This window comes from Vespula pensylvanica, chromosome 14 (genome assembly GCF_014466175.1).
Source record: "Vespula pensylvanica isolate Volc-1 chromosome 14, ASM1446617v1, whole genome shotgun sequence".
Lineage (NCBI taxonomy): Eukaryota > Metazoa > Arthropoda > Insecta > Hymenoptera > Vespidae > Vespula > Vespula pensylvanica.
In genome coordinates, this window is record NC_057698.1 from 4004903 (window position 1) to 4019264 (window position 14362).

The 14362-nt window shown below is 32.4% G+C and overlaps 1 protein-coding gene across 8 annotated transcripts in view; it reads right to left on the minus strand.

Moving 5' to 3' along the window:
• Positions 1–14362, minus strand: part of LOC122634340 (glutamate receptor ionotropic, kainate 2) — a 216425-nt gene that overhangs the window by 185035 nt on the left and 17028 nt on the right. The window lies entirely within an intron of this gene.

Genomic DNA, 14362 nt, shown 5'->3' on the forward strand with positions numbered 1-14362 from the left:
TTTTCTCTTCAAACCATCTTTTTTATATTATTAATAATAATAAATATATTCATATGACAAGTTCAATAGGACATCCTTTTGTATATACATACATAAATACATACATACATACATACATACATACATACATACATACATACATACATACATACATACATACATACATACATACATACATACATACATACATACATATATATATATATATAGTAAAAAGAAAATAAAAAAATAAACAAACAAAATATTAGCAATAAAACCAATGAGATCAAAGTTCAATATCATTGGAAAAAATATACCTATCTACTACTCTTCGTACACGGTACATCGGAGAAAAGATAAGCAGCTTAATTTCGAATGAGATTAGTGTGGGCGTTCGATCTTCCATATCCACTTCCTTTACCACGTAACTGTGCCGTTATTCCCGTACGACGAGCTTAATCTCAAGATTAATCCGGAAACGAACCATTGTATTACGATCTTCCATTTTTTTTTACCCTCTTTTTAACTCCCTTTTCCAAGAGATTATATAACCAGTTACTTAATAAGTACTACGAACGAGACTCGTTCTAATATTTTGTGATTCTAATAATAAATTCTCTTGTACGTCATAGAAAGAATTTGTAAAATACGACACGAGTGTACTAATTTTTTCTTTCGTTTTTTTCTCTTTTTAACGATAATAAAATATAAAAAAAATATATATATATATGTGTATTCTTTATATTATATTATAATAGAAATAAACTATATATAGTAGATAATTATAATAAATATATTTTATATTATACATTTCTACGATTAATTATATAAATATATTATTTAATAAATATTATATTAAATCTTAACATTTCAATATTTCCGAAATAGAAATTACGACGAAAAGTAAATTGATAAAGCCGCTTGTATCGTTTAAAACTAATCGTAATCAAAATAGTTGTAATTATAAAACTTTACATATATTACGAGTATCGTATAATAAATTCCATAGATTTTAATATTAAAATCGTTTAAATCGAATATGTATATAACAAATTTTTCTTTCTTTTTTATTTATTTATTTATTTATTTATTCATTCATTTCTTTATTATTATTTTTTTTTATATTCTAAAAGAGAAATATTACGAAGTAACAAATATCGAACTATATCATGAATTGAGAATAACGAGCGAGGTTTACGTTGAATAGTTCAGCTCGAGTGATCGAGATCAATATCGAGATAGACGCATGGTAAGCGTGTTACAAACGATATCACTTGTTCCACGTTTACGTATACGTTTATGTGTGCGTATACGTGTTCGTGTGCGTGTGCGCGCGCGTGCTACGCAATTCAGGCGTTCGTTCTTGAATAATTTCACGTTCGATTCCACGCCGTCTTCGATAAGCCGATAAACGTGCATGGTTTGCAGAGTCCATAAATTAGGAGGAGAGAGTTCGATTTGTGCTCTTTGGTAATCTCCTTCGCTAGCATACGAGAAGCTTCAGTATTATAACTTTGGAATGCATTTGCATGTCCTTTCTAACTAGCAAAATTTTATGCATTCATAATAACACGAAATAATATTAGAATATTATCGTATCTTTGTATGTTTATTCCTTTTACAACGATATTGAGATACGACAAAATCATTTCACGTTTTTAAATCGTATGTCTATTTCTTTTCTTTTCTTCTTGTTTATTTTTCAACGTTCTTTTATCTTCTTTTTCTTCTTCTTTTTTTTTTTTTGTTTTTGTTTTTTGTTGTTTTTTTGTTGTTTGTTTTTTTTTATTATTTTGCTCCTTTTTTAACAGATATAAGTGTAATCGTATTATGTAAGTAATATTTATGATTGAATCATTAGATATTTATTTATTATCCATTTTTCATTTTTATATTTCTTCTTCCTTTTCTTAGTAGACAAAATTCTTTGAAATCTCATTGATTCGTAGAAATTAAATCGCACGAAGAGTTGATAATATCATTCTTCTTTGCTTTTGTAAATATCATGGAGATGTAGCTTTATGACGGTGAGAATCATCGTTTTCAAATTTAGAATTTGAAATTGATAATTTCATTGCGATTCATCGGATGAGAATAATTGTTGCCCGTAGAAATTTATTCGTTCCTTTTTGACATTACATTTTCTCGGTTATTATGTGATAATAATAATTCGATTTATGACAAAAATAAAACACACGACATTACGTTACGTCATTTCCAATCGTTCGTTTTTCGATCGAGATTCGTTTTATCATCTCTTTTCAATAACGGTCCAGATCTCGGGATACCTGTTATCATCAATGGAATGATCGTTGCTCTGATACGAGATCGCAAAGCGTCCTCGTTCGATTCGAATTTTCGTCCTCTTTTTTTTTTCTTTTTTTTTTTATTTCTTCTCTCTTTTTTCTTTTTTCTTTTTTTTTTTAACTTTCTATCCGGGATTACCGTTCTTCTGTGGAACTAAAACACATCGATTCCCTTTCCTGTTACCCAGAAAAATGTTAACCACAAAACCGTACAACGTATTTTTTTTTTTCTTTTTTCTTTCTTTTTTTCTGTTCTTTCTCTTTTTTTTCTCTTTGTTTTTTTTTTTTTTTTTTTTTAGAAAACCCTTTTTGCTGCGTGAAAACAGGAAAGTTTCGTATCTATTGATACCGATGAATGCACACATGCGACGAACATTGCTATCGAAATTCCAATCGTTGTTGTTTCTCCGGAAACCTGACAAAAAAATTTTACCCACCGACGATTATTTCGAAAACGATTCTCTCCGGTTTTACTATAAAGTCGTTTCTCCGATCATAAAGTACAAGAGATACAAGAACTTTCGAATTGGAGTTTTGAACACTTGAGAAGTTTCGTTTTCTATATTGAACATCGATCGTGTAGCATATGTTCAACTAGCGTTCCGCTTGTTTTACGGTTCAACAAATGCTACATTATTAAAAGTGTACGTACCACGTAAAGCTCGTAACTCGAAAGTTCGACTTCGATGTCGAATCCGCGTTTTTCTTTTATTTATTTATTTATTTTTTTTTTTTGTTTCTTGCAGTCATTTTCCTATTTTTCTCTCTTTTTTTCTTTTTTTTTTTTTTTTGAAATTCTTTCCCAAAAGAATTTTTTAAAATTTTATTAAAATTCGCGATGTATGTATATCGAATAATTTCATGGAAATTTATTGAAAATAAGTCGAGTTGAATCTCATATTTTTATTTCAAAATTACATAGTAATAATGATACTTTTACGTACTATTACTTTCGAATATTTTCAAATCTACTAATTGAATAAATATTTCAACTATTCAGGAAATCCTTTGAGAGATAATATTTTTTAAAAAAAATTTCCAAACGAGTAATCGTGGTATTTGTATTGTCGATAAGTTTGCTTTGTAACAGAAACGGTGAATAGTCCTCTATGTTTAAAAGAGAAAGAGAGGGAGAGAGAGAGAGGGAGGGAGGGAGAGGGAGGTAGAAGGAGGGAGAGAATAGTAGACTTTCCTGCAGGGATTCTAAGAGCTGTCACCGACTGGATTGCGTCTTAACGGGAAGCACTTTGTACTTGTCCTCGACGTAAGCAGGTCGTGCCAGTCTGTAGTAAGACCGAAAACGAAATACATGGAAGGAAAACGTATCGTATAGTGAGAGTATGTCAGAGAGAAGCTTTCAAAAACGAGAAGATAAAAGCTTTCGCGAAAACCAATTTTTGAAGACATTAACGAAAAGACGGATGTAAATCTTGCCGATCATACGATAATTTTTTTTTTTTTTTTTTTTTTTTTTCGAGAAAGAAAAGAAATCAAATAAAAATTATTTCCGATTTTTTTCGATTATTTCAACGCCGATGAGCGATCTTTTCTACGTACACGTATTTCACGAAAGAATGTTTAACATAAAAACGAATTCGTAGAACGATGTTTAAGATGAGAAAAAAAGAAAAAGAAAAAGAAAAAAATCGACGACGACGTAAGCTAAACATAAGTTATTAAGAATGATTGCAGTTGACTTACGCAATTCGTATTCTAATGAAATCGATTATGACGAGGAGAAATAAAAAGAAAAGGAAATAAAAAAAAAAAAAAAGAAAAAACTTGCAACTACATGCTCATATCGAAATATTATCAACGTTCTTAAGTTTTCGCAAAAAGGAACAAATTAATCGTTGAAAGTGGAAAAGAAAAACAATCATTTATTTGGACTTTGCTCTACTTGTAAATGACATTTGAAAACTTGCTCCCTCGATAGTCGCGACTAATATCATTCGTATATAAATGGACATAATACCAATTTAAAAGTTTATCTTGGAATATTAACAGACGCAAACTATGCGGAAGTCGTTTGAAATTCAGTCTTGACGTTGAAATTAGACATTTTCTACTTTTTCTCGCTCGTTTAAACGTACAAAATTATACAACTGACAGACAAACAAACAGATAGACAGACTGACATCAGAGAGAGAGAGAGAGAGAGAGAGAGAGAGAGAGAGAGAGAGAGAGAGAGAGAGAGAGAGAGAGAGAGAGAGAAAGAAAGGAATAAAGCGGTATCTCAAAGATTAAAGCTACATTCTAATTCTAAGACAGAAACAAATTTCATTTCCTTCTCTCTCTCTCTCTTTCTCTTTCGCTTTCTAGGATACGAGTCACGGTTATATCTCGAAATGAATTCACGAATAGAATACAAGTGTACAAGAAGCAATGCGCATCTCGTACTTTCGAAATATTAGATTTAAAGTCTTCCGAAGCTCGTAGGAGATCGTTAATTTACGCTTTCGCCGATGCTCGCTCGTCCCCCCTTTTAGAAATTGTTTTCTCTCATACCTCGAGGCATCATTGCAAACCTCCTCTCGTAATTTCGCTTCAACGAGCTTTATATCTGCTTTTCGTAACGTTGACAAAGAAGATCCCGCTTTTGTTTTTGAATAATACGGGTCGTAAAATATCATATTCATCAGCATATTCATTAATACATTAATCAACATATAAACCAGCACTTCTAAATAAATCTCTCTATACAAATATATATATATATACATATATAGTATATTTAATTTTTAAATAATTAAAAAATAATCGATATATACAGACAATATAAAACGATACAAATGTGAAATAATATTTAATAAATTAATTATACTGAACGTAAAAAGAAAAAGAGAAAAAAAAAGAAAGGGAGAAAAAATTGATTCGATTGAATCGTCCTTTGTTTCACTTATCGATCGAATGAAATTACTTTGATTAAGATAAATAAATGAACGAATAAAAAGAAAAAAGGAAATAAAAGGGGAAGAAAAAATCATCGCTAATACGTAGATTCAGATTTATCTTTTATTCGATATTCGAATCTAATGATAATTCGAATATCATCGATAATTGAATCATCATCCTCTTAAACGATTCAGATTGTACAATGGCAAGTTGAGACACTTTGACCGGTCAGAAATTAATCTTGGTTTATTGGCGAAGCGAAGAGCAAGTCGATCGATATACTCGTCTCTATAGTTCCTTGACAGGCTCTTCGTATCTCGAAACAGAGTGAATGCGTGTTGAAAGCTAGCAACTGGAGTACAGAGGGAAGTCACGTTCGGAGATTTAGCTATCCGTTGGGGGTGGAGAATAAATCGGAGTGAGATGAATCGACTGCTAAATACAGCGGTCAGACTGCAAAGCTCTCGTGCCAACCTCTTCAAAGTACATTTATTTTCTCCCGGTTTCATCTCTTATCTATGATCTCTCATCTTTGATACGAACGTTTCGAAAATGGATCTCTTGTCTATTTTCTCGGAGGAAGAGAAGACGAAAAAATTATGAAAACTTTCGAAGAATTTGCGTTATTGTCTTTCTCTCTCTCTCTCTCTCTCTCTCTCTCTCTCTCTCTCTCTCTCTCTCTCTCTCTCTCTTTATATATATATATATATCTTCGACGTTATTAAATCGTAAATAAATTTGAAGCAAGGATTTCATCGTCGATATATTTTACAATATATCAATTAATTCGCGACGAGTAAAATACTTGGTAAGAGTATATTGTAATAAATCGACGTTTATTACAAACCGATATTGTCGAAAAATAACTACATTTTCATAATTGCAATATATTTTTCTTAATTTTATATCGTTCTCATTGTATCCTACTCTAACAAATTTTTCCTTTTAACTTCGTGAAAATAAAAAAAAAAAAAAAAAAAAAAAAATCATCCTTCTCTTTATAGAACAAAAGCAATTCCAATATATGTAGGTATTACAAAAGCTATAGGAGTAACGCATTGTAATGTATCCAACAAATGCTATAGTACAAGTCAAAGCTCCTGATCGACAATAGATCGAAGAGAGTTACTATGCCATAGGCTCTAGCTTGCGACGTGGTAAGTAGGTTAAACGGATGTGAGTATGTACGTCGTGAACACGAAAGCTCGATCCCTCGCGATCCATTTCGATTATGTTGAGAGTGTATGTGTGAGGGAGAGAGAGGAGAAGGAGAGTAACACACTAAGGGCCAATGTCGCCATTGTCCTTTCTGCGTAAGCTGCGGAATCCTCGTGGGAACGTTTAAATGCGCTTAACGAGTGACCTGACCCGAAGATCGAGTTCGACCACGAACACCAAAAAAGAAAAGGGAGAGAGTAAAGACCAAAGAAAAAAAAAAAGAAAGAAAGAAAAAAGAAGAAATCGAATTGTCTTTGCCTCTTTATCTCTTATAGCGATCGAAGGAAGAAAAGATCTAAGAAACGTTTATGAGATTACTCGGAACGAAAGATTTCATGGGAAAACGACGCTTTTAACGTTTATATCGTTGCGTCGAACAACCCAAACCCTAACCCCACTACTTCTACTCCTCACTGTATTTTCTCCAACCCTCTCGCCTATTTCCAAAAAGATTCTGAGATCGTACCGAAACTTGAAGGTTGTTACTATAACTTATTGGCTCTCTCCTATACTCTGGTAAATTCTGGTAATAACTATGGATTTTTTCTTCGGATACACATACAGAAAATAAGTAATACGATATATATCTTCTTCTTTTTATTTTTATTTTTATATTTTCTATTTCATTTACTACGTGTTTCTATAGAGATGCAGGCTTGTAATTGCAATAAAAATAGCGAGTAATGTGACAAAGATATTTTCTTAAAATTATCTTCGCCAAAATTATCTCTCGAATATTTCATTATTGTATCGATACAATCACATATTTCAACGAAATTCTTATTAGAAAGTTAATACTAATCGAATATTATATATCCTTCGTTGTTCTCTTTCTTTCTTTTCTTTTTTTTATTTTATTTTCTTTTTTTTTTTTTTTTTTTTTTTTCTTATTCAAGAAACTTTTTAAACAGTGGGAAGATAAGAAGCACTTTATAACGAGCAAGAAATGATTTAATCTAGGTTAAGATTGTAAAAATTCTAACGAATGATATAAAAATAATGACACTCGGTGGTTTTGTCGGACTCGTAAACTTCAAGAAAGGGCGGATTCTCTTTTATACGATAAATTTATCTATCTTTTCGGGATGAAAACAAGGAGTCTTACTGGCTACCAAGAGATTTCCGATTTCGATGCTTCTCACGTCCGTCCACTTGTTTGCAGCTCCACCGCTCTCTCGGAACGAAGAGTCAATGAGATACGGTTTCGAGTTTTCCGGGAAAACCGAGAAAGCTGAAGAGAACTTTCTCTCTCTCTCTCTCTCTCTCTCTCTCTCTCTCTCTCTCTCTCTCTCTCTCTTTCTTTCTCTATCTTTCTTTATCTTTCTTTATCTTTCTGTCTTTCTGTCTCTTACACGCTTTATCTCTTTCTCTCTTTTTCTCTCTTTCTGTTCGTAGATGGTCCTGTTAAATCGAGGTAGGATTTGAATAAATTATTTGCCAGCGTAAATCCAAAGTCCTCGACGACCTCTTTCCTTTTAACGCGATCGGTAGACGAATTCGAAATAGGCCTGTTCTTACTCTTTTTATTATCTACGCCATTAAAAGTCGAATATTCGAACGAAAGAAGCTAGAAATTAAATAGAGTCGAGAAGTATCGGGCGATCTTCAAGGATTTATCAAGGATTTTCAAAACTATTTTCTTCAAATTCGTTCGCACTAACATCGATTTTCTTTCAAGTATCTCAAGTTTTTGGCGAGATCAACAAAATTTCAAGCTCTTCAAAAAGATTATACAAGCTCAGTCGATTCTTTTGTTTGTATCGAACGAGAATGAAAAGATAATAAAAGGTCGTTCGCTAAATTGTATCGTGCATAGAAAAAAAAACATACATTTCTTTTTTTTTTTTTTTTTTTTTTTTCAAGTATCTCAAGTTTTTGGCGAAATCAAAAAAACATTCAAGCGTGCATATAAACAAATTTTGTAAATATTAAAAAACAAAAAAAAAAAGAGTTCATCTTTATGAATATGATTACCATGAAAATTTCATAGTGATGCAATGTCATTGGTACATAGAAATATACATAACTCGATGTGACCCAACTCTCTCTCTCTCTCTCTCTCTCTCTCTCTCTCTCTCTCTCTCTCTCTCTCTCTCTCTCTCTCTCTCTCTTTCTATCTATCTATCTCTTTCTGTGACATTTTACACGAGCGATGAAACCAAGCGAGGTTTGTCTCCATTTGAATTATGCACGATCATTGATGTAGTAACATGAATTATAGTCGGTGAAATCGTTCGGTCGTGTACGAGGAAGAGATAAAATGAGCGTCGAGTGGACCAGAGAGAGCATCCTCGTACATTTACGTAGGTCACAATATATATACCTGTGTATCTACATACATGTATATATATATATAGTGTATATGTGTAGTATATATATGTATATATATATATGCATGTATGTAGTAAATAATGATAGAGAATAAAGATTGTACTTTATACCAATGGCAGTTGCCGAATAGGTTAATATCATTGGCTAGCGTCAAACGTTGTCAAAGTTGGAAGCTCATGACTACTAAGCTGCCAAACTATTGCGAGCTCTAATTCGTGTGCTGCGTTAAAGGGATTCCATTGAACGTTGCTCTAAAGTGAAACAGAGAGAGAAATAGATAGATAGATAGATAGATAGGTAAATCGATAGAGAAAGAGAGAGAGAGAGAGAGGGAGAGAGAGAAAGAGAGACAAAGACATAGAGAGAGAGAGAGAGAGAGAGAGAGAGAGAAGATAGTCGAAGGTACAAACGCATAATGCTAGTAGACACCTAAACGAGCGAATAGTAGCAGGAAGGGTGCCACATTTCCGTCGAATTGCTCAAACGACCGTGCGATACACTCTCACCCTTGTCCTAGGTGCATGAATGTATATATATATATATATACGTATATCTATGTATGTATGTGTGCGATCAGCTTCTGACACCGTGGCAGGCCAATTTCATGGCAACGTCGGTCATGAATCAAAGCCCGTTGGGGACACTTAAACGGCCATGGAGGCCTACGATAGGGGACGAAGCTCGTAGGAGGAGTTTCATGGAACGAGACGGTGTATATGTTTCTCTCTCTCTCTCTCTCTCTCTCTCTCTCTCTCTCTCTCTTATACACATATATAGAGAGAGAGAGAGACGACGACAGCAACTAAACGTTCGTGTATACACATATACCATGAAGCTTGGCAATCCGTTGAATAATTACCCAATTCAATACGTAATCACGCTACTTCCTGACCTGGTAACCCTCAGTTCGCCAGTTCCGTTTTGGCTTTTCCTCACCCTCCATGAACCTCCCACTACTTCTCTCTCTCTCTCTCTCTCTCTCTCTCTCTCTCTCTCTCTCTCTCTTCCTCTTTCTCTCACTTCTCCTCCTCGCCCCTCTTCTTGACCAACCTCACAGCAACGTCTATCGATGTTCAGCAACGCACCATCTTCCTTCCTTCCTTCCTTCCTTCCTTCCTTCCTTCCTTCCTTCCTTCCTTCCTCCCTTCCTCCCTTCCTCCCTTTCTCCCTTCCTCCTTTCCAACCTCAGACTGTGAAACACTTCACCACACGAGCCACGATAGGTACGTAATCCCATTTAAGCCATCCATAAGCGTATTCAAGCAACCAACGGCAACTCAAACGACTGTATTATGATCATAAAGGAGCTTTAACTATCCTCTATTGCTAAACTAATCTTTGAAATACTTTGGAGATTAACGTTTTATACTTGGTCGATCACCTTGATTCAAGTTTCATTCGTCTCTTGAATTTTTTTCTTTTCTCTTTTCTCTTCTTTTTTCTTTTTCGTTCTTCTTTATCCCATTTTTTTTTTTTTTTTATACGTTTCTTAGTTCTTCAAATTTATGTTACTTTGCAACTCGATTTTCCAATCCACTTGGTTATATATACTTATCCTGTGGGATTGGTACCGGATGATCGAACAACTTTGAGAATATCCCATCCAGCCAACACCCCTTTTAAAAAATGCACGCTCTCGTCGGACTCGTAATCGGTGATAAACATTGTATAGCATTTTTTTCTTTTTTTTTTTTTTTTTTGTATCGATCACCGTTTAACTTTTATCGAAAATCGAAAGTGTAATGCTGCTGTTGATTTCAACTCGATATTACATGTGAAATCTTTCCTATTATTCCTATATAAATAGAAGTGAAATCTTGATCAATTCTTATCATTTTTTATCGACAATCTATCGATATCAGGTGAATCATTTCAAGTAATAAAAAAAACAAAAAAGAAATTAATAGACCATTATTAATTCTCACAAATCTTATAGCGATTTTATAAAAAGAAATTTTAATCGATGAATATTAAAATTTCATTGTTCTATCGATGATCACGTTGGTACTCGGTTATAAAACCTAGATAATACCTTATCTCGTTGAATTAAAACGTGATAAGAGGTTTTTATATGGCGTCAGGAATTTTCAAAATAGACGGCTACGTCGATTTGAAAGAATAGTCGGAGTGAAATTCGTGATCGGAAGGGAATGTAATCGACATTTTCGATTCGATCTATCGATCTATATTCTCCATTTATCCCTAAATCCCCACCCTATCTCCATTTCCCATCTTTCCTCGTAGGAAAAAGGAAGAGAATATGTATGTTGAATTTTCGTAACTTCACTCGAGACGATGTTCTGGCGTCTGGTCTCGACCTCGTTTCACCTCGACGTATATGTCGAACTATAAGGACATCGGAGAACGTATCGTTGCCGATGGCCGCCATTTCGTCTTTTATATCTTCGGAAAGTAGTACGACGTGAGGATGACAGTAGTACAACTCGTATAAGGTCAAACACATTCAAAGAAAATCAAATCTCCTTGTTTTTTAATTCCTTGAATTCTTTCGATGAATTTGTTATGTTATGTTACTTATAAAAATATTATAAAAGAAGATAACTATTACAATAAGCGATATCGAAATGTATATTATTTTTTTAATCGATCAATTAATATTTGGAAAGTTGGAAGAATATCACGGTAGTACGAGTTTAAATTATGTCGTTCAGATAGAATACGAATATTATTCTTTTAATCGATCAAATTTTTTATATCGTTTAATTTTATTCATTTGTTACATATCGATTGGACATCGAAATATATTTGATATATAATATTAATTCGAAAATTTGTATATATATATATATACACATATATATGTATATACACACATTTTTATATATACACACACACACATATATACATATATATATATATATTTGTATGATAAATAAAATTTGTATATATATATAACGAAATTTGTATGTATATATCAATAGTAAAAAATAATATCAATAACCTTCCTAATCTGTTCCGAATTAACTTGAAACATTTCAATGACGTACGTTACACGCATTAATCAATAAAAAACTAATTTAGAAATCAATCTGATCTTATTATCTGAAAGTATAATAAGAAAGACACATACATACACACAGAGAGACATACATTAGAAATATTTGTTATATCGATCGGCCGATATTTCTTCGTTTAATATCACTTGATATTATTCCTTCTCTCAGTAATAGAAACTCGTATCGAGTCGGACGGGTTTCTCAGACGATAAAATTTCTTTTTTATTATCGTATCCTTTCTCTGATGAATTGTCGATTCTCTCCCAACACGTAGAATTTCGCACGAGTGTTCATAATCGATTCAAGTGACATCCTTTGACCAATCCTCGTTCGATCGACAAACGAAAACGTAATCGAAGCGACCGAACGTAGCGATCGTATTTCTCGTTGTTCCTATTATTCGTCACGCGCGCGAGTCGCTTCGTAAATTATGCAAGTCTTGCGCAGAAGGGTGGTAAAGGGGTGGAAAGTGTTACCAGGGAAGAACTACTAGTATCTGCTACCGAAATCGAATGAAACTCTCACGATTCCTGGAATCACTAACGGTCCTTGCGACACGAACAAATGTTTGTACGTGTTCGTTGATAATAAAAAAAAAAAGAGAAAAAAAAATAAATAAAAAATAAAAAGAAAAAGAGAGAGAGAGAGAGAGAGAGAGAGAAAGATGATACGTATACCGTTTCTATATTAATGTTAATGTTAGCAAGTTTCGTTGGCAAACGTATTCTATCGTAAAATCGTTCTCTATCTTTGTATAAAATACATGATTGTATTGTTTTATTCCTTTTTTTTTTTTTTCTTTCTCTTTTTTAAGATTAGCCCAGAACAATTTGTTGTCGTAGAATTTGTAAACTGTTAATGGTAATAAAGATTGAATGAGAAATAATGCTTTGAAAAATACAATATAGATTTATTTGGAGCATTTAATATTGTTGGAAATGTAAATGTAATTCGGATTAAGCACTTTAAGGCATTATTTCGAATAACGACTTGTATATTTTTTATAAAGATAAATAATTTTAGCGAAGCGACATAATAATAATAATAACAACAACAATAAAAATAATAGTAATTATTATAATAGTAATATTTCTTTCGTTTACGTTCAAAAAAAAAAAAAAATAAAATAAATAAAATAAAATAAAATAAAACACAGAAAACGCGGTAGTACGTTCTTCTTTCGGACGAATAAAATCGGAAGAAAAAGGAAAAGTCGTGTCTTACGTAAAAGAAAAAAAGAAACAAAGAAACAAAATTCAGGATGGTAAACAGGCCGGTTAGAAAGTAATTAGAAAAATTTCCATTTCGAGCACGTTTCGTTGGTCCTCAAATAGTTGCACACTCGCACAAGGTATGTATAGTGTTCTTTGCAATGTTCCGGTGTCTCGTTCATTCGCATTATTATTTTGTGTTTCCATTCTTTTTTTCTTTTTTTTTTTTTTTTTTTTGGTTCTTTCTTTTTATCATTTTGTTCTAGCACACTTTTCACGATATTTTCTGTCCGAAAATTTCGATTTACTGCAGAGCATGGAGTTACGCTCAACGTTCTCTCATACATTCCACGTAAAAAAAAAAAAAAAAAAAAGAAAAAGGGAAGATAAAAAAATTAAAAAAATATATATATATAAAAAAAAAAAGATAAAGGAAAAAAGAAAAACTGAGTCAAAATATAACGTACACTCGCGAACGTTATCACATACAGATAGATAAACGTATAGATTGATGACGTTTGGAATTAGTTAAATCGTCGATTCTAGAGAGAGTGCTATTACTCGTTAAAATAACTAGTGCGTGTATCATCGAACGTATTAACGAGGAGAAGAGTAATACTATCGAGGGTTAAAACGTAATGGACGATTTTCGAGAGAAAGCCTTTCCGATCAACAAGGCGAAAAAATGTTGTGTTTCTTTCTTTCTTTCTTTTTATCTTCTTTTTTTATTTCGTTTTCGTTTCTATTCCATACTTTGACTCCATTAGTCGATAGTTGACTTAACGCTATCTCGATCAATTCTATCATTCGAGCTTCGAAACGGTCTCTCGTTTCTTCTGAAAGCTTAACTTTTGCCTTGGGATTACGTTAAACTACAATTTATCTCTTTCTCAGGAAAAAGAGAGAGAGAGAGAGAGAGAAAATGATTTATATAAATTTGATCTTATCGATCTCGTCGTATATAGATTCTTTTAGAAATTAATTATCCCTCATGGAATCTTTTCAATCTTATTTTCTTCATCATAACGATATACTTCAAGGCTATTTTATAAATCCAATTGCAAGTTTGAAAAATGTCGACAAATATTAAATGAAGTAATCGATATTTCAAATATTTCAAAAAATTTTTAAACTCTTTTGGACCATTTTCTATAATTAAAATTCGTATAAAAACGATTTCTATTATATCTACAACATTTTGTTTTAATTCTGAAAGTATACGATGTGAAGTTTCTGTTCATTGTTCTTTGAAATTTAAAAAAGATAGAAAAAGAAAGAGAGTGTTTTATACAAATATGATCTATAGATCTCGTCATATAGAAATTCTTTTAAGAATCAATTATCCCTTATTCAATCTTACTTTCTTCGTCATAACTATATACTTCAAAACTAACTTATAAAACTA